At 47.8% G+C, this 20,451-nt stretch overlaps 1 protein-coding gene across 1 annotated transcript in view; it reads left to right on the top strand.

The window, feature by feature from the left end:
- The window catches only part of FBXW7 (F-box and WD repeat domain containing 7), an 806,951-nt gene that overhangs the window by 165,638 nt on the left and 620,862 nt on the right, over nucleotides 1-20,451 (top strand). The gene's annotated exons all lie outside the window — the stretch shown is intronic.

Genomic DNA, 20,451 nt, shown 5'->3' with positions numbered 1-20,451 from the left:
TTAGTTTTAGTGCTGTCAGTTAGCTTTTGAAAGTCAAAGTAGCACTTGTGAAAATTTCAAAGTTGAGGAACAAGAACATTATGTCTAGTTTAGCACTCGGGTGAGAGGTCGCTCACCGGCGTTGGGTATAGTTTGCTGATGTGTTATAGTGTTCATTTTATGTCGTGATGCCACAGTTGTTTTATGCTGTTGTTAGATGGGACACCTTAGTCTCATGGTGGGTGGTCATCACAGTTTATCCCTTAGGAATAGGGGTGAGGTTGGGTTTAAGTCCCAGTTAGTGTCCTCTACATGGGGGTAGGTATATGGATTATCATCTTTATACCAGTGGGTGTTATTCCTGATGTATGTACAAGGGTACATTGTTTGTGTATGCCACAGTTTCTCTTATGTGAGGGTGGTTATGGTCTTGGTGGGTGGTTTCCCACTTCTTTGTGTTGTGTGTAAGTCGTCCTGCGCTTCACGTGTTGTTCTGTGTAAGTCGCCCTGCGCCTCAGATGTTGTATGTGTGTAAGTCGCCCTGCGCGTCACATGTTGTCCTGTGTAAGTCGCCCTGCGCTTCAGATGTTGTTGTGTGTGTAAGTCGCCTTGTGCATCACGTGTTGTCCTGTGTAAGTCGCCCTGCGCTTCAGTTGTGATCGTGTGTAAGTCGCCCTGCGCCTCACTGTGTGTACCCTCTATGTGGTTCATATTGTGGTACACGTGTATTTGTAGTGTCGGTTCACCCTTGATGTCTGTATATGGCCTTGGGTGTTTGTCGTGGTGTGTTCATCTTTCACCACGTGTATTTTGTATGTTCAGGGGAAAGAAGGAGGGGGTCACTGCTAGTTAGACAGTGTTAAGTCTTCTCCAAAGTACGCAGTGTTAGGTGCGTTGTAAATTGTTATAATACTATTCATGAGGGAGGATGGGTAATGTTGATGCATGTTATATTATGATATGTCGTTTTTTCCTATCTTCTCTTTAATTTGCTTTTTTCTTGCTTTAGTGATGTTTTACTTTTGGTTGCATCCTTGAGTTATGGACATTACGGTTTATTTTGTGTATAGTTCTTTGATGTAGTAATGTAAACTTTGTTTTCATTTTAAAAGGAAAGGGATAATGTTATATCCTGAGTTTTACATTAATTGTAATTAGCCTAGGTCTTCCTAGCTGCTCAGCCAGAGTGAGAGATGGTAACGGAATGTTGGTGTGACTGTGATGAATGGAATGCCTGGGTGCCTGTGTGGGTGAGTGATGACAGTTGGAGATGGGCTGAGCAGCTAGGCAGGCTGCTCCTGGTGGGGCTGTTACATGGGCTGACATAGAGGCTGTAACAAGGGCCTAAGATAGGCTAATGATGAAGCTGGTACGTGGCTGAACCTTGTCTGAAGTGATCTGGAACTGGAACTAATAAAGAAGGCTTTGAAACCTACAACATGGCTACAAGTGTCATCCTGAGTTGAAGATGGGCTGAGCAGCTAGGGAGGCTGCTCCTGGTGGGGCTGGTACCACACTAGGCTGGCTGGAGTCAAGACTGATGTATCTTGGACAGAGAGATAATAAAGAAGACTTAAATATGCATCCCGGCTCCAGGTGACATTATCCTTTTTTCTTCAACGAAAACAAACATGCTAGCGATAAAACATCAAGGAAGAACTATCCACAAGAAAAATGAATAATGGTACAAGTGCCACGGATGCAAACATAAAAATAAAACATCGCATGAGAAAGAACCATTATACAAAGAACGGATAAGATAAATACATTTGATAAACAATATCTCCCATCCCTTCCTTAAAGAAATAAAAAACATTATGAAGCAAGAATAACATTACCCGAAATAGATTTGAAGCATTTTGCATTAAACACTGTGACATAATGCACTACAACGCAAAGGGTAAAAGACCCCACCCAACCAATGCCCAAAGTAATAACCTAGAGTAGCACTAAAGATAGCATACTCTACTACAACAATCCCAAAAGAAAGGGAACCAAACATGTATATGGGTCGTCACCCATAGAAACTCCCATGAAGGGACATACATAAGTACTGCGCGCAACTAAAACTCAATCCTGTGTGCAACACTAACTCAACCCTGTGTTCAACAATAACTCAACCCTGTGTGAGGGTTAACCATAAAAAATGTACATTAGTACTGCGCGCAACTATCTATGGACAAAGCCATAACCCAACCCAGTGTGAGGGTTAACCTAGGTACTCCAAACCCCTTGAAGAGGTTACACACTCCCATGTGATGACCACCCACAGGACCTTAGACGCCCCATCCAAAATAAAACGAAAATCTGTGGCATCACGACAAAAGATGTGCTAATCTCACTATCTTAACCTCTGATAAATGAGAACATTGTGGCTTAATAAACTACACACTATACATATGCCTCTAAAGAAAGTAATATGCCCACACCACACATGCTAGTATGCACCCTCTCACCCGAGTTGTGCTTGGACAGCACTTCCCTTATGTAAGGGAACCCAAAAAAAAACACAAGCTCCACCAAAAAGAATGATAAACCATTACAGCCACCATAAACACAGAGCTATGACAAAACCAAATGTTCAATAGAAAACATGTGAGAGTTACAGGTCACTTTTGTACCTGAATCATTGTAAGTACATACATATATATACACACAGTGTGCAACAAAATTGGGTTTTCACCATTCCTCACGGTGTATTCCTCAACTAGTACTGGCGAAATCCAGGTAGTCAGTAGATCCTACAACTAGAATTTCCCTCACGAACACCGCGTTGTCCCCGATCCACTGTTGATAGGAAAAACTTTATTTAGAATGGTTGGCACTAACGAAGGCACATAGTCTGCCGCAAACAGGAACTACCAAAAGGAAACACACAATAGCGGCCGCCAACCACAAAATGGTGGCACGTCATCGACGTCGCTGCAGAGTGGCTCACGGTGCGTCCGCGCACCAAAACGTCCAAACGGGGTGTTCGAGCAGCAGAGTAGAAGAGGCGTCACCCAAAGTTCCACAGCAGCCTCGCGCAACGTCGAACAACGGTGAGTGGCACGAGCAGGCATTTTCAAATGTTTGAATGTGAATGGAGCGGTTAAAATGGCATCAGTAAAGCGCAGCCAAAACAGATAATACAAAATGATGGCTCACCTCACAAAGCGCCCAAAAGTCTCCAATTGTGCAATTGTCTCCGCACCCCACCACACAACAAGTAGAACAGGTCCAAGCTGTAGAAAGATACCGCACGCCAACTCAGCACTAAAGATTGCCAAATGTAATGCAGCGTCGCGTCAATCGCAGGGTAGTGTGCACACTTCACAAAGTCCCACAACAGTGCACACGCTGCTAGACACTGCCAATCCTGCGGCAGCCAACACACGTGCAAGTCCCGTTCGGAGTGGATCTTCACTCCCTTGCAGACATAACTCACAGTCAACACGACCCGGAGAGCCCCGAGCATAGACATCCTCAAAGTTGGCGAAAACAGGACAATACCATAGTTCCATCTAGCAGCTTGTCGCATCGTAGCACTTGGTATAACAACCAGGACAGAACAACTGCACGTAGATCATTATTACACTCCAATTCCTGTGAGACCTTGATTGAGCATAAAGCAAGACTTCTAAGCCCAAAACTTGTGATTCTCCAACAGTGTACCACCATATATGCCTTTTTCCTTAATGTCACTGTGGTCCAAATAAGACGAAGTGAGACACCGTGGTTTTGGAAGCCCCTTAAATCGCTGCAACTGTCACTGTGGTTTTGGAGGCCTTCCAAATCGCTGCAACTGTCAATTAAGGACCCTTTTGAACAAGATATACACCATGTGTACAGCCACTGCACACTTTCCGTTTTTACATCATTTAAATTGACTTTTTCTTCTTTCTGTGGCAGGAACACCATATTCAGTTGTAGTTTGACTACTCCTCCAACTCACTGTAATCCTTAGGTGTTAGTAGTATTTCTAGTATTCCCAGACTGCAGTGTCCTTTTGTGATGACACCTCTCTGTGGGCTGTCCACTGGAAAAGACACTGGTGGGGCTGGCGCTGGCTTTCCTGGGAATTCTTACTTTGTAGATGTAGTTACTAGTAGGATCTGCTACATCGTGTGTGGAGAGGAGGTGTACAATTATTGCGTTTGCCCTGGATTGTGATGGTTTGGGCACTTAAGGGATGGTGTCATGATTCCGGTCTGTACAAACGCAAGGGCCGGCCCGTGTGATTCTCAAGCACAGGGTTAGCAGTGGACTTATATTCTGTTTTCATGCTATTCTAGGCAGATGTTGATTCAACGTTTCCCAGCCATCATTTTTATTTGTGCGAGTATGGGGGTAAGCATTTTTCATGGTTTTTACGGTTCATGCCTGCTCCTTTGGTAGTTTGTCAGTTTAACTGCAGCATTCATTTTCAAATGTACACTGCTATTTTACGTCAATCTTTTGTTTTTGTTGTGTTTTCGACTGAGCTTCTAAAGACCAAATAAAAGCATCATTTGATCGTGAGATGCTTCAAAATGTGGCTGTATGAAAAGTGTGATTGGTTCATAATATTCTTTCTGGTTTTGTGAACATGGATATTCTTTAAGTATTTCCGTGCCTTACAAGCAAAATCTAACTTTCTGGCCTGGTTTTAAAATCCATGTGCCCAACATATTTTGGGATTTGCTGAACCAATTTTTAACTTCAGCAGATATTCCGGCCCTATGTAAAAGTCGTTCTTTTGTTTCAGTAACCTGATAATTATATTTTCAGAAACTTTAGGGTAAAGGCCCTATAAGAGCAGTCACATTATCAAGGATGACCTGTAGGTGCCTATGAAATATGAGTAATATATCATTATGCTTTTATCCAACACCACCAAATAAAAGTGCCTTACTCGCTCGTTTAAGAGCATGTTAGCACACCTAACCTTAACTTTTCATATTTCAATGAGGCAACGAAGGAACATTTTCCGAAATTGATGCAAGGCGAAATAGTGCATTGAGAAATGAATGCGAGGATTAAGAGCAGGGCCTCTGGAATTATGCAATTCTATGGAGATTTCCACATAATTCTGGAATAGCCTAATTTGGCATGTAATCCATCATTTGCTGCATAATCTAAAGATTTTAATCCTAAAAAGTGTTTCTAGCTCAGACCGATCAAACGTTACTAAAAACGCAGCAACATGTGTTGCCAAGTAGTGGATCGCCCTTGGCAAATATTGACTGGTCACTTTTAGGTTGCTTAACTGTGTTTGGATGTTAATGTAGAAATAAAGAGGTGAAACCGTTGCCCAGACATCGTTCACATGTGTACACATCTGTAGTGTCGCGATATCACCCCTGACGTGACACGCGTTGGCGTGCACGTCAGGGCACGTCACTTTAGCCCCTAATAAATACTACGTCACGCAGGCACGTAGGCAGAAGCGCCACGGCTGCGGAGACGGAGATTACACCACACCAGTGTCCCGTGTAATTATTCCAGCACACGTGTTGGGCCTATCCAGTGGGGGTCATCAGCATAGGCCCCCAGCGACACCACAAACTGGCGACGAGGGTGGGCGTGCCCCCGCTCCAGCTCTGCGCGTCCGGTCGGTGTGGCGGCCGTCCGCGCTCCTCGCTCGCGGTGCTCGTGCCCCGCCGGAGCGCGCTGCTGTCCCTGCCTCCCAGGTCTGCCTGAGACGTGCGCGGAAGCGCCGGAGTGCTCCGTGTTGACTGGTGGTTCGCGCTGGGGCCGTCTCTGGCATCGGCGCCCCAGCGCGCTTCGTTAACCTCACGTGCCCTGCCCCCCCTGGCCTGGAGAGCGCGCAGCGCCTGTCGTGCCCTGCCTCCTGTCTGCTGTGGTGACAGATAGCGCCGCCTGGGCCTGCAGCTGCCTGGAAGGTAGGACCAAGTGCCCTGAGCCTGCATGAGCCCTTAATCACGATCCCTGCTGTCCTGGAGCCCCCCCCCTGGGGAATCTGACACTGCCTAAGGGTAAAGGTCCCGCAGCCCACGTGGAGGCCCTCATTGTCCTGGGGTGGAGAAGGTCTCGCCCAGCGCTAGAGCGCACGTGCCCGAAGGTCTCGCCCAGCGCTAGCACACACGTGAGAAGGAGGTTCTGTCCAGCGCAAGCCGCGCACGTGCAACATGGCGACAATTCCGCCAATAGAGCCGTTCTCTGTCGAGGGGTCCCCATCGACGGTTGCGGCCCGATGGAGAGACTGGGAGGACAGAGTGCGCATATTCTTCGAAGCCACGAAGGTCCACAGGGATCAAAAGCGTGCAATGATAATTCACCTAGGTGGGAAAGAGATCCACAATATAGTGAAGACGCTTGCGGAAGCCACCCCCAAGACGCACACGACGCTAATAGCGGCGCTCAACGAACACTTTGAGCCAATGGCAAACCGCGACTATGAACGCTTCATATTTCGCCAGGCGCGCCAATTGCCGGAGGAGTCCCTTGACAAATTCTACGCTCGTCTAAAGAACTTGGCGGCCACCTGTGGGTTTCGGGACGAGACGGAGGAGATAAGAGGCCAGATAATACAAGGGTGTGCATCCGTCAAGCTGAGGGAGAGGATCTTGGAGGAATCCGATAAGCCCCTAGCTGATATCCTGACGATGGGCCGAACAAAGGAACTGTCCAAGGCGCGCGCTGCGCACATGGAGGCGGCCCTGCAAGTGCCAGTAAAGACCGAGCCGGTCAACGCTGAGGCAGTCAAGCCTAAACAGAGGTGGCCCCGACGAAAGCCAGGCCCGGCTGCTCAAGAACAACCAAAGTCCTGTGGGTACTGCGGTGGCTCGCCCCACACCCCGTCGGAGTGCCCAGCGCGAGGGACCAAGTGCAGAGGGTGTGGACGTTTTAACCACTTTGAGAAAGTGTGCCGATCGAAGGGCTTCCGAAAGCCCCGCCAAGCCGTTAACACGGTCGAGGAAGGAGGTCCGGGGGCCAGCGACATGGACGACGATGAAGAGGAGGAAAAAGTCATACACCGGGTACACATGATCGGCACGGCGGCCCGCCGGACGAGGAGACTGCCGCAATGCAGCATCCGAGTAGGGTCACAAGAAGTCACGACAGTGGTAGACACAGGAGCCAGCATCAACATCATGGCTGCCGCGATGCACAAATCCATGCGCCCACAGCCCACGCTCCAGCCCTCGACAATCACGGTGTTCGCCTATGGACAGGAAGAACCATTAAAGGTACGAGGAAAGTTCAGAACGGTGATATCCCATGGGACGAGGTCCATCACGTCGAATGTCTACGTCACCGAAGACGGACAAGGCATGCTCCTGGGCTGTCGGGCGGCAGAAGATCTGGGAGTGGTGACGTTCGCGTTCGGAGTACACCAAGAATCAGTACACCACACCCTGGAGGAGTTCGAGGAAATCTTTCAAGGGATAGGCAAGTTCCGGGGAAAAGAAGTCCACCTGCATATCGATCCCACTGTCCAGCCGATAGCCCTCCGGCACCGCCGCATAGCGTTCCACCTCAGGCCACTGGTGGAAGCGGAATTGAAGAAGCTAGAGGCAGCGGGGGTCATTGAGAAAGTATCCGGACCGACCCCGTGGGTGTCGCCAATTGTCGTGGCGAAGAAACCCAAGTAGCCAGGCGCTGTCAGAATATGCGTGGACATGAGGCTCCCCAACGCTGCCATCAAAAGGGAGCGACACATCACCCCGACCATCGATGACATTGTTGGGGAAATGGCCGGCGCCAAGTGGTTCTCAAAGCTGGACCTACGATCGGGGTATCACCAGTTAGTTCTTGACGAAGCATCCCGGAACATAACCACGTTCTCCACCCATGTAGGTCTGAGGCGGTACACGAGGCTGAGCTTCGGGGTGTCGAGCGCTGCGGAGGTATTCCAGAACGTAATACAAGAACTGATCGCAGGAATCCCCGGAGCGATCAACGTCAGCGATGACATCATGGTCCATGCCACGACCGTAGCGGAACACAACGAGAGACTGGTGCAGGTGCTACGACGCATACGAGACGCAGGCCTCACGCTACATCGGGAGAAGTGCGAATTCCTGTGCCGGAAGATCCAGTTCTTCGGCTATACCTTCTCGGCCGATGGTGTCAACCCGGATCCGGACAAGGTCAAGGACATCAAGGAGGCAGCCGCCCCTGCCAATGTCACGGAGGTGAGGAGCTTTCTAGGAATGGTGAACTACTGTGGCAGGTTCATCAAGGATCTGGCGAACCTCACGGCGCCACTGAGAGAACTCACTAAGGAATCAACCCCCTGGACATGGAACAGTGACCAGAGCCGAGCATTCGAGGAAGTCAAACAGGCACTCTCAGAAGCCACGACGCTGGCCTTCTTCGACCCGGCCAAGCTGACACAGATCGCTGTCGATGCCGGTCCAGTCGGGCTGGGCGCGGTCCTGCTGCAAAGGAAGACAAGTGCCGAGGAATGGGCCCCGGTGGCTTTCGCCAGCCGGTCCCTCACTGAGACGGAGCAGAGATACTCCCAAATAGAAAAAGAGGCGATCGCCATTCATTGGGGGTGTCGTCACTTCCACCTGTATGTCTACGGCAAACCCTTTGTTGTGACCACGGATCACAAGCCACTGGTATCCCTGTTTGCAGGCACCTCCACTAAGCCGCCGCCAAGAATCGAAAAGTGGATGTTGCAACTACAGGACTATAACTGCAAGATCGAGTATCAGCCGGGTGCGCGGAACCCGGCGGACTACCTATCTCGCCACCCTCGTACAGCCACTCCAAAAGAAATGAAGGAGGCGGCAGAAACAGAAGAGTATGTCCGGTGCATCACGGCGCGGTCATGTCCCCGGCCAGTGTCCATGGCTAGCCTGTCTCAGGCCACCAGTGAAGACGAGTGCCTACAAAGAGCAAGAGTGGCGGTCCGAGACAACAGCTGGGCCCGCGCCAGAGAGGAGTGGAAGAGTTTGACGCCTCAGGCGAAACAGATAATGGAGAGCCTGTACCATGTGAGAACAGAACTGACGGAAGACAATACAGGGTGTTTGCTGAGAGGCCACCGGCTGGTCATACCGACGTCCCTCACCCAGAGAGTGGTGGATCTGGCTCACGTCGGTCACCAAGGCATGGTCAAGACTAAGTCAAGGCTCCGAACCAAGGTGTGGTTCCCTCTCATGGACGAAATTGTGGAGGCCACCGTTCGAGAATGCCAAGCGTGCCAGTTAACCGTAGATGTGCCCCGGCCAGCCCCCGTGGTGATGGAGCCTCGCCCGAGGAGGCCCTGGTCCAAGATCAGCGTCGATTTTGGCAGCTTGCCAGACGGACGGCACACCTTGGTGGCCATAGATGATCACTCCAAGTACCCGGAAGTGGAAATATTGACGGTCCTGAGTGCTCAGGAAGTAATTCCGAAGCTCGAGAAAATCATGGCAACACACGGTATCGTCAAGGAGATCAGAACTGATAATGGGTCACCTTTTCAGAGTCAAGACTTTGCGGCGTACCTACAGACTCTTGGGGTTCATCACCGGCGAATCACCCCCCGATGGCCTCAAGCGAACGGAGAAGCTGAGCGCTTCATGAGGACACTCAATAAAGTGATACGGATTGCCCATGAAAAGAGCCAGTCTGTGGAACTTGCCATTTTCACATTTCTCCGCAGCTATCGCCAAACGCCCCACTCAATTACGGGAGTAGCACCGGCGCACCTGCTGATGGGGCGGGTTGTCACCGACTCAATACCGCATCACCCAGAATGGAAGCCCGAAACTCCCAATGACAGTGCCATTGATGCGCATCGACGGGAAGCGTTTGCTCACGCCGACGCCCGCCGGCGGGCAGTGTCCTCACCACTAGCCCCAGGTGACAATGTACTGATCCGCAATCGGATGCCAGGGGGCAAGTTTCGTCTGAACTTTGAACCTCAGCCCTGGACTGTGGAGAAAGTCAGAGGCACGTGCGTGACAGCCCGGAAAGGGGCCGAAAAGATAACAAGGAATGTTTCATACTTCAAGAAAGTCCCAGTGCCCTCCGGAGTGGAGGAACGACGCCAGGACAGGGCTATGATGGACATGCCGCGAGATGAGAGACTCGTAGAGCTCGAGGGCCAGGCGAGTGGAGGAGCGGAGTCCACAGGTCATGGACTTGACATCAGGCAGCACCAGCCAGAGAACTTGCCACCCGAAGCAGCCGGCGTGCCTGAGACCGGAGAGAGCGGTGCAGATGGCGACTCCGGGAGCGGAGGTCAGGATGTTGTGGTGGACCGTGGTGGAGTGCGATATGACCTGCGGCCGCACCCCGCGCCCTCCAGGCGGCTACGTGACTACGTCAAGTAAGACTGTTTAAGTTTTTTGTTTGTTACAATTTCAGACTGCAGATGCCGAAGGCAGAGGTGCGGGACACTATGAGACCTGTTGTCCATACCTTAGGGTGCCGTCACGAATCTGGGGTCATGCTATCTTGTTGTTTTGTGTGTTGGGGAGGAATGTAGTGTCGCGATATCACCCCTGACGTGACACGCGTTGGCGTGCACGTCAGGGCACGTCACTTCAGCCCCTAATAAATACTACGTCACGCAGGCACGTAGGCAGAAGCGCCACGGCTGCGGAGACGGAGATTACACCACACCAGTGTCCCGTGTAATTATTCCAGCACACGTGTTGGGCCTATCCAGTGGGGGTCATCAGCATAGGCCCCCAGCGACACCACACACATCATAAAATAATGAAGTAATACTATCAAAGAATGTGCCACATAATGCTTCGTATTTTTTGCCGCATAATTTAGCAACCTTGCCAAATAATTTGGTTCTCCCCTGCTGCTTAATAGCACTTTGCACTCCTGATTATGAGAGACAATCTATTGCCGGATAAACGAGAAAAAAGAATTGTAGCTCAGGTTTACATTGTGTGACTGCTCGGTGGCGGTCTCAAGTATATCCAAAGTAATAAACTGTTCGTTTTTGATGAACAATGCAATATTATCCGAATGACTAGCAGCTTGTAGTCAGTGATCCTACACCATGATGACATGTCCACAGCTGATATTTCAAGTTTCAGCTCGAAGGCCATATTTTAATGACACTCTTTAATTTTCCTCGACGTTACCAGTGCAGAAAGTCTTGATAAAACGTCTCTGTGTATATTTGGGGGGGTTCTGGCTTTTTTTGTTACTTTTTGTGGCATTCCAAAGCAGTCACTGCTAGTTGGAGTTGGTGAATCTTCATGTGCCCCTCTGCATTTGTCTGCTTCAGCGACCTCTTTCCATAGTTAGCCAGCAAGAAAGATCGCTTCATGGTATATGCTGCAACTACACCAGCCTGATCAACCCTGTAGACAGAGCGCCCCATGTGCTCCCAACAGCACAGCAAACCCTTCACCGCTGGCTAATCCGTCTCTTCCCAATAATACTTGCCACCTAGACCTGGTACACAGAGCATACAACTGGACACATTCGACCGAGCACTGCCTGCACCCACACTGCAGGGAAATGCTGCATAGTTGCATTTCAAGGGGTTCCTAACAGGTCTGTCCTGGACACGACATACAAAAACATCCCGCAAGAACACCTTAGAAAGAATACTTTACATGTATCGTCTCAGATGAGCTTCAAGGAGCTCCCAACAGTATTAAACTGCAAGGCCTGTCACTCGAAATCACCCGACTGTATTTAGAGCAGGTCGTTTTCAACCAATACAGCCCCGACATCCCCAATATATCTGGTTATCATGAATGCGGATCTGTTGCATGGTTTAAAGAGCAAGACCGCTGGGCAAGAGGCATTCTACTGACCTAACATCTGCAGAAGCAGCTTTGAAAAGCCTCTGGTCTTTATTTCTTAAACACCAGTACCGTTCAGCCACAGCCCATGCATTTGAAATCTACTGCAAACTTCCCATAATGATGGTTGGTGAACCTTCACAGACCAGTCTGCCAAGAATCCTTTTACCAAGCAAGTCACACCGTGCAATCATGTACCTGGACCAGAAACGCTTACACAGGTCATCACCATAACTTCTATAGGCCGGTCTGTGATGGACTCGCTGTGATGGATGGTACCCAGACAACAGACCGCTGTAAATCGCTCTAGCAGTGGCAGACTCTGTGCTATGACTGTAACAAAGCAGTTGTTTAGGACTCTCCTTCCCTCTTTATTGACATTCTTTTTTACTTTATTGATTTTCACTAAGAAACAAGGCATAATTCTAGGTCTTCTTCTGTGTGACCAATCATTCAAGTAATACCCATTAACATCCAGTGTCCGAAACATTTCATTAAACCCCATTGAGAAGTATTGCATGAGTGTCAATCTTTACATGCAGGGTAGTGTGGTGTTCATTCATTGTCCCTTTTCTTGGACATCACTCCCCAACTGAGCATGTTGCATACCTTATCACAATCCTGTGTTACCCGTAAGCTTCAAATTTTGTAATATCTCTTTGGCACCCTCTTCCCTCATATACATTTTTTTTGTTCATGCTTGTCCACTCTGTCTCTTTTCCAATCTTCTAGCAATGGTGGCGTTCCTGCTCCCATAATCTTAATAATATTTCTTCCTGCTATGATCTGTTACAGATTACAGAACAGTTTCCTATAGTCAGTGGGGCTTCTTCATTCCTTATTCTCTAAACAAAGAGTTTTGAGCCAAGTTCTCTTGTGAACTCTGTGATTCTTACAAGGGATGCCTTTGAGTCCTCCCAAAAGGGGCTTAAACAAAACATTCCTATTGTGTGTTGGAAGGTGCTTGCTAGACCACAGGCCCTGAGACACTCGTTTGTTTTCATTCCTCCAAATCTGAATCCGGTATTGCTTCCATCCATTCTTCCTCTTCCAGAGCACTTCAATTTACTTTCCACTGACCCATTTGACGCATTGCTTAATATTTTCTTGTATTTTGTGGATATTGCCTTCTTGGGAATGGCTTGGCCAGGATTCGATCTTGCAGTGGAGAGCTATATTCTTGGTGTTTATTTTTCCTTGTAGGTGCTGTGATGGCATGGCTTAGTTGCATATACCAGAACCACTCAGGGCCTGCCATTTTGTATTCAGACATAGATGCCTCAAAGGTTTTCATTTGTGTTTGGCCCCACAAGTCTACCAATTTGCTTATTTCTATTAGATCCCATTTCTGGATTTTTTTTAAGGCTGCTCACTTCCCACAACAAATACCTTTCCCACGGGCGGTTTGTCTGTTCATAGTTCCCTCCCATGCTGCCCTCCAAGCCGTCGCTACTGAGTCTTGCTAATCTTATTTTTCTTCCCATATATTGCGGCTGTATAGCCTTAAGGCCCAAATGCATGTCTATCAGGCCTGAGAAAGCAGGGTTCCTCCCTAGAGGCAAGGGCCAAACCTTTAATCACTACTAGTTGTGCGGCTCAATAATATGCTTGGACGTCTGGGAGCACAATGTCTTCATCATGTGTGAGTCTGACTAGCTTCTACAGTGCTATTTGTTGTACTCTCTTATCCCATAGGATGTAGTCTGTTTGCCTTTTCTAATTTCTGGAAAAATCACTCCAGAACCAGGTATGGCGTATTCTAAAGAGCATATAAAATCTTCGGCAGTGGCACCACTTTAAATAGCGCAAATGTGCCTAATAATGAAAGCAGTCATTTTCACCAGCATTTTACATCTTTCCTGAATCTGTGGCGGTAAACAGTACAAGGTGTGGCTAAGAAAGTCATCTGGATGTTACTATGTAAATTTACAGATATTTAAATCCCTTTAGAGTTACCAGTCACCTCTGCTGGACATCGGTGGATTTGAACTGGGCTCCAAGTGGTCAGTGGGTATATCATTGATTTCTCCCAGTTGATATGGAATCCAGAATATTTCCCAAATATTTCAGAATTTGTAAAAATCTATCTAAGGTTGTTTTATGTTGCACCACATAACAAGCATTGGCATAGCCAATAGGTCTCGCTTTTGGGACCTTATAAGTATTTAGTTATGCAACTGTTGCATGGCTAAACACTTATAAGGTCCCATAGGCGAGACCTATTGGCTATGCCAATGCTTGTTAAAGGGTTAGTGTCGAGGGTTGAGCCAGCTGAGGCTGTGCGGGTTGCAGCACACCAGCTCGGCTCAGCGTTGCCGTGGCTCTGGCAGCCCAACGGAAATAATTTGATGCCCCTCTTTAATGATCACTGCATGCAAAGAATTCAGTTCCATATCACCTCTAGGCAGTGGAGTAGTAAAATGCCTCGGCACCAGCCATTCACACGGGCACAAAGTGAAAACTAGTGCACGAAAAGAAGTAGGCTCCGTGGGTCCTGCTTAAATAAGCCACTGCAACCGTAATGGTCAAAACAGCTGTGCCTAATAAAGGCAGAAGCTGTGGCATAAACAAAGATGGCGAGTTAAACTGCTAGAAAATTATTGCTCCGCAACGCGAAGATTGCAACATTACACAACTCGCCGCTGGCGGCGGTACGTGAATGAATTAAATATCCATGCCCCTAGGAGGCAGGAGCCGTGGCTGAAATTAACTTCAGTTAAGGTGACTGGTGCTACAAAAGATATCGCAAACTGTAAAAATGTGCAGTTGCGGTGCAAGTGAAAGTCATTACCTTGTGAGTAAACGCACCGCCTTCACAAACCCTCCGAACCACCAGAGGCTTGTGGGGTGAATTTGCGGGTCTCCTAACAGCGATAGGGCTTTCTTAAAGTCAAGAGCGATCTGTGCGGTCTCTGACGGCACAACCTGGAGGTGAGAGCAGCCTCTGTGGTCTCGGAGGCGCCCCCCGCACATGGGAGCTGCCCTGGATTACGGTGAGCCTCGAACCCTCCCGCCTACGGGAGCTCTCGTCTTAAGCTACCGCTATGTTGCTATGAAGGCGCCTAGTATGGACAGCAGGATATCGGCGGTGGGAGTAGGCCTGGGTGGAGGTAAAAAGATAGATTGGCTGCATGGCGCTGGAAGGATAATCAAGGCCAGCCCCGGAAGCAGGCTTTTCCATCGACAGCTCGCTTTAAGCGAGGGCGGAAAACAATATGAAAGTTGCAGCCAAACACACTGATGTCTAGCAGGAGAGAGACTGGAGTAACCTCTAGAGCTGCCGACTTTGGACGTTGGGAACAGGATTCGAATCTCTGCATCGTTAACAGTTTTACTCTAGAGGTCTGTGACAGTGACATGCATATTTTCATGTAAGAGAAGCTTTGACTGTTACCCTTTCTAAGTTTGTTCTGAGTTGGGAGAGGATTTTGCATCTGCTGGGCTGAAACTGTTCCGTTTGACTCTTGTATTTGTATTTGTATCTGGGTTTTGTATCGCGCCAACTCACCGACAGGTCTCAAAGCGCTACTGACCAAGTACAGAACAAAGATGGAGGAGATAGAAGGTAACGGGTCTAGCAGTTTGTTAATGAAGTGGGAACGCGTTCTTGAAGAGTAGAGTCTTCAAGGCCTTCCGGAAGCGGAGGAGATTGGGCTCTCTACGAAGAGCCTCTGGCAGCTTATTCCAGTTGATGGGGGCCTGTACTGAGAACGATCTGCCTCCTTTGGTCGTCAACTTAAAGCGTGGTTGAGACAATACGAAAGAGCCCGACGATCGCAAGACGCGTTTGGGTTCGTGGAGCTCGAGCCTTTCCTTTATATAGGCTGGCGCCTGTCCATGTAATGCTTTATGGCAGATGCACATGCTTTTGAACTCCACTCTCTGCTGCATGGGTAGCCAATGTAATCGATGGAGCAAGGGGGAGGCATGGGTCCTCCTTGGAACTCCAAAGACCAGGCGTGCTGCGTCGTTTAGAATGACCTGGAGACGGCTGATGGAATACTTCGGAAGGCCGAGGTACAGCACATTTCCATAGTCAATTCTAGACACTATTGTGGCTGACACGATGGTTTGCAGCATATTTCTCGAGAGCAGGGGGGCAAGTTTGCGTAGTTGCCTGATTAAGTTAGTACAGCAGCCAACTACAGCAGAGACTTGATTAGCCATTGAGAGATCTTGATCGATTTTCATCCCAAGACTCTTGACATTGGGGCAGGATTTAGGGGCAGGGCCTAGCTCTTGGGGCCAGTATAGATCACTCCAAGGGGACACAGCAGTTGAGACAACCAGGACTTCTGTTTTATCCGGATTGATTTTCAACAGATTAGACGACATCCAATTCACTGTGAAGCGTAGGATGTCTTTGGCCTCTGATTGTGCCGATGAAGTGTTGTCGATGCTCAGCAGTAGCTGCGTATCGTCGGCATAGTTAAATACTTTGCACTTCATCTTAGCCAGCGACTCTACCAGTGGTTGCAAGTAGAGGTTGAATAGCAGTGGCGAAAGCGCTGACCCCTGCGCTTTCGCCACAGCTGGGTGTATTGTACCTGTTCTGCCTCCAAACAAAGCGTACACAACTCCTGCATGTGGTGTGCCTCATGTATGTGTGAAGAAAGCATGGGCTGCTGTTCCATACACTGTACCTGTGATGATACTGCTGAGTGTCAGTTAGTGATCACAGACAATATGTTGTATTCAGTTTATATTCAGTCCAGGTCTCGGTGGTTAGTTTATTGCGACTGTTACTAAGACTAGATTATTGGTAAAGTAGCAGTTTATAAACATATATACCCTTCCACACAGCAGCAGTGGCTGCAGAAGGGATGGGTTGGGGGTACTTAGAGGGGCAGAGCAGAGAAAAATATGCACGGGTACTAGAACAAGCCCGGGAGTTGTGGAAGACGCGCGGCCGCGAGTCGCACTCTGTGGTGGGGGAGGAACGTTGAAGCGCGCGCTAGGGATAGACAGCTCCTCGCACTATAAGGAAGTGGGATAAGGGAGGGGGTAGGGGAGAGAGGCACGCAGGCTGTCAAATGGTGAGCACTTTCGCGGCCGCTTTGATGTTCTCGGTGGCCGCGCGGCTCACTGAGAACATCAAAGCGGCCGCGAAATGATCACGCAGGCTGCCAAATGGTGCGCGCGCCCGGCGCACATGCACTGTATTTGGAGGCCTGAAAGAACTAGTTTGCACTTCCAAATCCCCCCGTTTACTAAAGCTCTCGCGAGACCTAAAAAGGACGTCTTCAGCATATAATGAAATTCATTCATTTCAGTCCGTTAAACAGTGAGTCCCTCCTGACCCAGCAGGCCAGGGGATCCACCGCTGAGGCAAAAATCATAGGAGAAAGTGTGAAACCGTACCCCACCCGTTTTCTCAGTGAAAAGACCTCTGAAGTTACACCATTTCCCTTGATTCTAGCCACTGGGTCTCTGTATATTAGTTTGAGCCATGTCATGTCTTTAGGGCTGAACCCCGTTTGTTTGAGGATCGTAAACTCCTGAATCATATGTCCGTGCCGCATCAAGTGAAAAACTACCACTACTTGTTTTACATTCCCTGTGAATGGTTTACGTCCATATAGCCTCTTGAGAGTTCATCCTGGTACTTCTCCAGGGCCTAAAGCCCTATATATCGAGGGTGCACCAGTGCCCCTCATACAGGTTGCCAGAACCTTTTCCGTAGTGTGTAAAATCAATACCGGTGGTGATCATCCTTGGTGAGAAGTTTACTTGGTTGTAGTGTTGCAGGTACACAGTCAGCAGTGAGTAGAGCTCTCTTATCTGTTGCCAGAACTTAATTTCGTAGATGTAAGCTCTCACTGATTTTTAAGATAGACCATGCATATTTTATTGGCAGGCAAAGAGAGACCATGTATATTTTAATGACAGGCAAAGATAGACCATGCATATTTTAATAGCCGGCATTTCGGGTTCATGAGCAGTTTCACAATTAGTACTTATTTGTTCCGTCTTTGCAGGAGCCCTGAGTACTATTTACTGCACTAAATAATGGATATAGTACATTTTCAAGGTCAGCTCACAGAGATAAAGTCAGAAGCAGGCTCAACACTCCGAAGTGAAAATTAGATGACATGTTTCCAGCGCCAGGTGTGCAGTATGCTGGGAATTCAATGCTACTTCGTTTTACTAGTTATTGACTAAAATTGAGTAGTCCTGTAAAATGTTGTGCACTTCTCCACAGCAGGGCTAGGTTTCCAATTTCTGCCTGCGATTGCCTTCCGGCGTAGATTAGTAAAAAGAAAAATGTTTGGGTAAGGTAAAGCATGGAAATTTGCCACAGGATTTTTTGTTTTGTTTTACCAGTGTTTGGGTTTCGTATGGAAAGCCCCATTGAATTATCCAATGTGCAGATTTTTAAGTTTAGAAGGAAAAATGTTTTCTTCACATTGAAGTTTTGAGAGCTGAATTTAGGGCGGAACTCGTTTTACAGTCGCTACCCCCGACTGCACGATATAGGATGGTTAGATTTCTTGTAGTTTGATGTAGTCTTACATAATACTCTCCGCCATCCCACACTTGTGGAAATTGCTGCCACTTTGTGGTGAGACTTAAAACTTCATCCTAAATTGTAAATTGAAAATAAAACTTTTACCCTGCGGGTGCTGTACATGTCTGTAGACTTGGACAACATTTTTATTATGCGAATGTACTCTGGCATAAGTTCCACACAATGCATTTTGCGAATATGCGCTTAGTTTTCGCCCATGAAGACTGGTTTGAGCAGATCATTTCTTAGACACTGAAACTGGGCGCTTGCCACTGTTCGTGTGGCACAAACAACGTTGCCCGCGCTGCCGAAGCAACTGTTAGGGGAAATATTTGGAACGCGTTTCTCATGCGACGTCGGTGCTCGGAGGCATACCTCGCTTACATATTTCACCCAAGCGTATTTGTCACAGTACACCTAATTTGCACAAAAATAAAACGCAATTCGTGTAGAAAATATTTTCGCAACATCAGCCAAATTTGTATGCACCTGGGTAGCACTCAAAGTGTAATCTGTTTACTAATCTTGCGCAGCGCAACGTTTTCTTCCAGTGTAAGGGGCTGCCCTCTTGAATGCTCTGTCCTTTACAGTTCTTACTAACATTGGATGCCTCCGATGTGTGCAGCAGCAGTTCAAAGGCTTGGAAGCTTAACTATGTGAGGTTTTCTTCCAAATATACACTAAACGAAGCATGCAGCGCTCTAAAGCGGACTCACATATACTTATTACTTTCCTCACTCTCCATAATCTGGCTACTTTTTCTCCAGTCTCTGCTGTACTTGCTCGAAGGTTCCTCCTAAGTGTTCTTGTCAAATCCTCATGAAAGGCAGAGGACATACCTAGCAGCACTCGGTTTAGAGTTGGACTCCGCAAAGTGAAACATAGAGTCCGTTGTTGTCTGCAGATTCTGCCAGTGTCGGGAGTGTGGCTTGTTCACCAGTTGGCATTAGAAGCCTTAGGAACTGTTGAAGGTTTTAGTTTGCTTTCTCCATCGGCCGATCTAATTCAGAGAGTTGGAATTAAGAGTACTGCCTAAAATGAGATGTGATTTGAGACACAGTCAATCATTGATCTCGCCTGTGTTGCCCAACCTGCGCTTGATTCGGAACTGTGACCAATCTTGTGTGGAGGAAAATGTTGATGAAGAAATGGAATTGTGGAACTTCTTTTTCATGTCTCTTGTGCTGTTGGCTGTGTACAGCACACACCAGAATCACATACTGGATACATTAAAACCTAAAAGTGCAAAACAGATATGAGAAATTAGTCAAAAGGTGAAAAAGTGAACACTTGGTACCAAATAAGAAACGAAAAATGTCATTTGTCAACCAGTAATGTTAATCAAACTTGCCGGTGAAGATTGAACCTATTATCTGTTACAGTTTGTTTTTATTTTTCATTGTTTTATATCTGCTAAAAGCATATTCGTTATGATATAATATCAGCTCATTATTCGTTCAGCTTGTGTGACTATAAGTGATGACACAATCAACCCCGCTATGCCTCACGTCCAGAGACTGAGATCACAATTGTGTCCCAGCTTTTGCAAAGTCAAGCTTCCTTGTACCTCTCTTGGTCTCCATTTAACGGATTGTTCTTATGCACTCTGTATGTGCCATCTATTGCAGTTACACTTTTCTCACCTATGCTTGGCTCTTGTGCATGTACAGTGAGATTCATTATGGTTCTGGATATCCCAGTGATGCTGACCTTACTATGGGAAGACAGTCTGTATGACCGCATGCAGCTTTATAAATATCACCACCAGTGTAATCTCCTCAATGTTTACTGTTCTTGGAGGGCAAAAGTTGCTGCACTTTTCTCTAAACAGAGCTATACGATTGCTGCTTATTTGAACCAATGTAATACACGAATGAAATAGTTCTGGAAATTCCTTAGACCCTATTAAACCGATTCTAAAATCGTACTCCAAAATATTCCCTTTGGGACAGTGTGGGAGGTAGGGGAAGGGTCATGACCACCTGGCCATGAAGCTGCAGCCTCACTTAAGGCCATGATGCAATGTGTATTATGATCCTTCTCTAAAGCATGGTGTGGGTCTTACCTTGTCAGGCTGCTGGATGTGAACTCCCACAGTAGATCTCGGATCTTCCAGTGCCTTTGATTGTCTTACCCTTCATTTTCTGTCCCCTTTTTGCTTAATAAATCACATTATTTCATGCGACTGAGGTGGCACCCAGTCACTAAGACATGGTCTCAATAGAAATGTATGTTAGCGGCGGTACTAAAAGTGTGATTTAGTAT

This window comes from Triturus cristatus, chromosome 2_2, assembly GCF_964204655.1.
Source record: "Triturus cristatus chromosome 2_2, aTriCri1.1, whole genome shotgun sequence".
NCBI classification, from domain to species: domain Eukaryota; kingdom Metazoa; phylum Chordata; class Amphibia; order Caudata; family Salamandridae; genus Triturus; species Triturus cristatus.
Note: the sequence above shows the minus strand (reverse complement) of the source record. Positions and strands in the feature narration are given on the sequence as shown.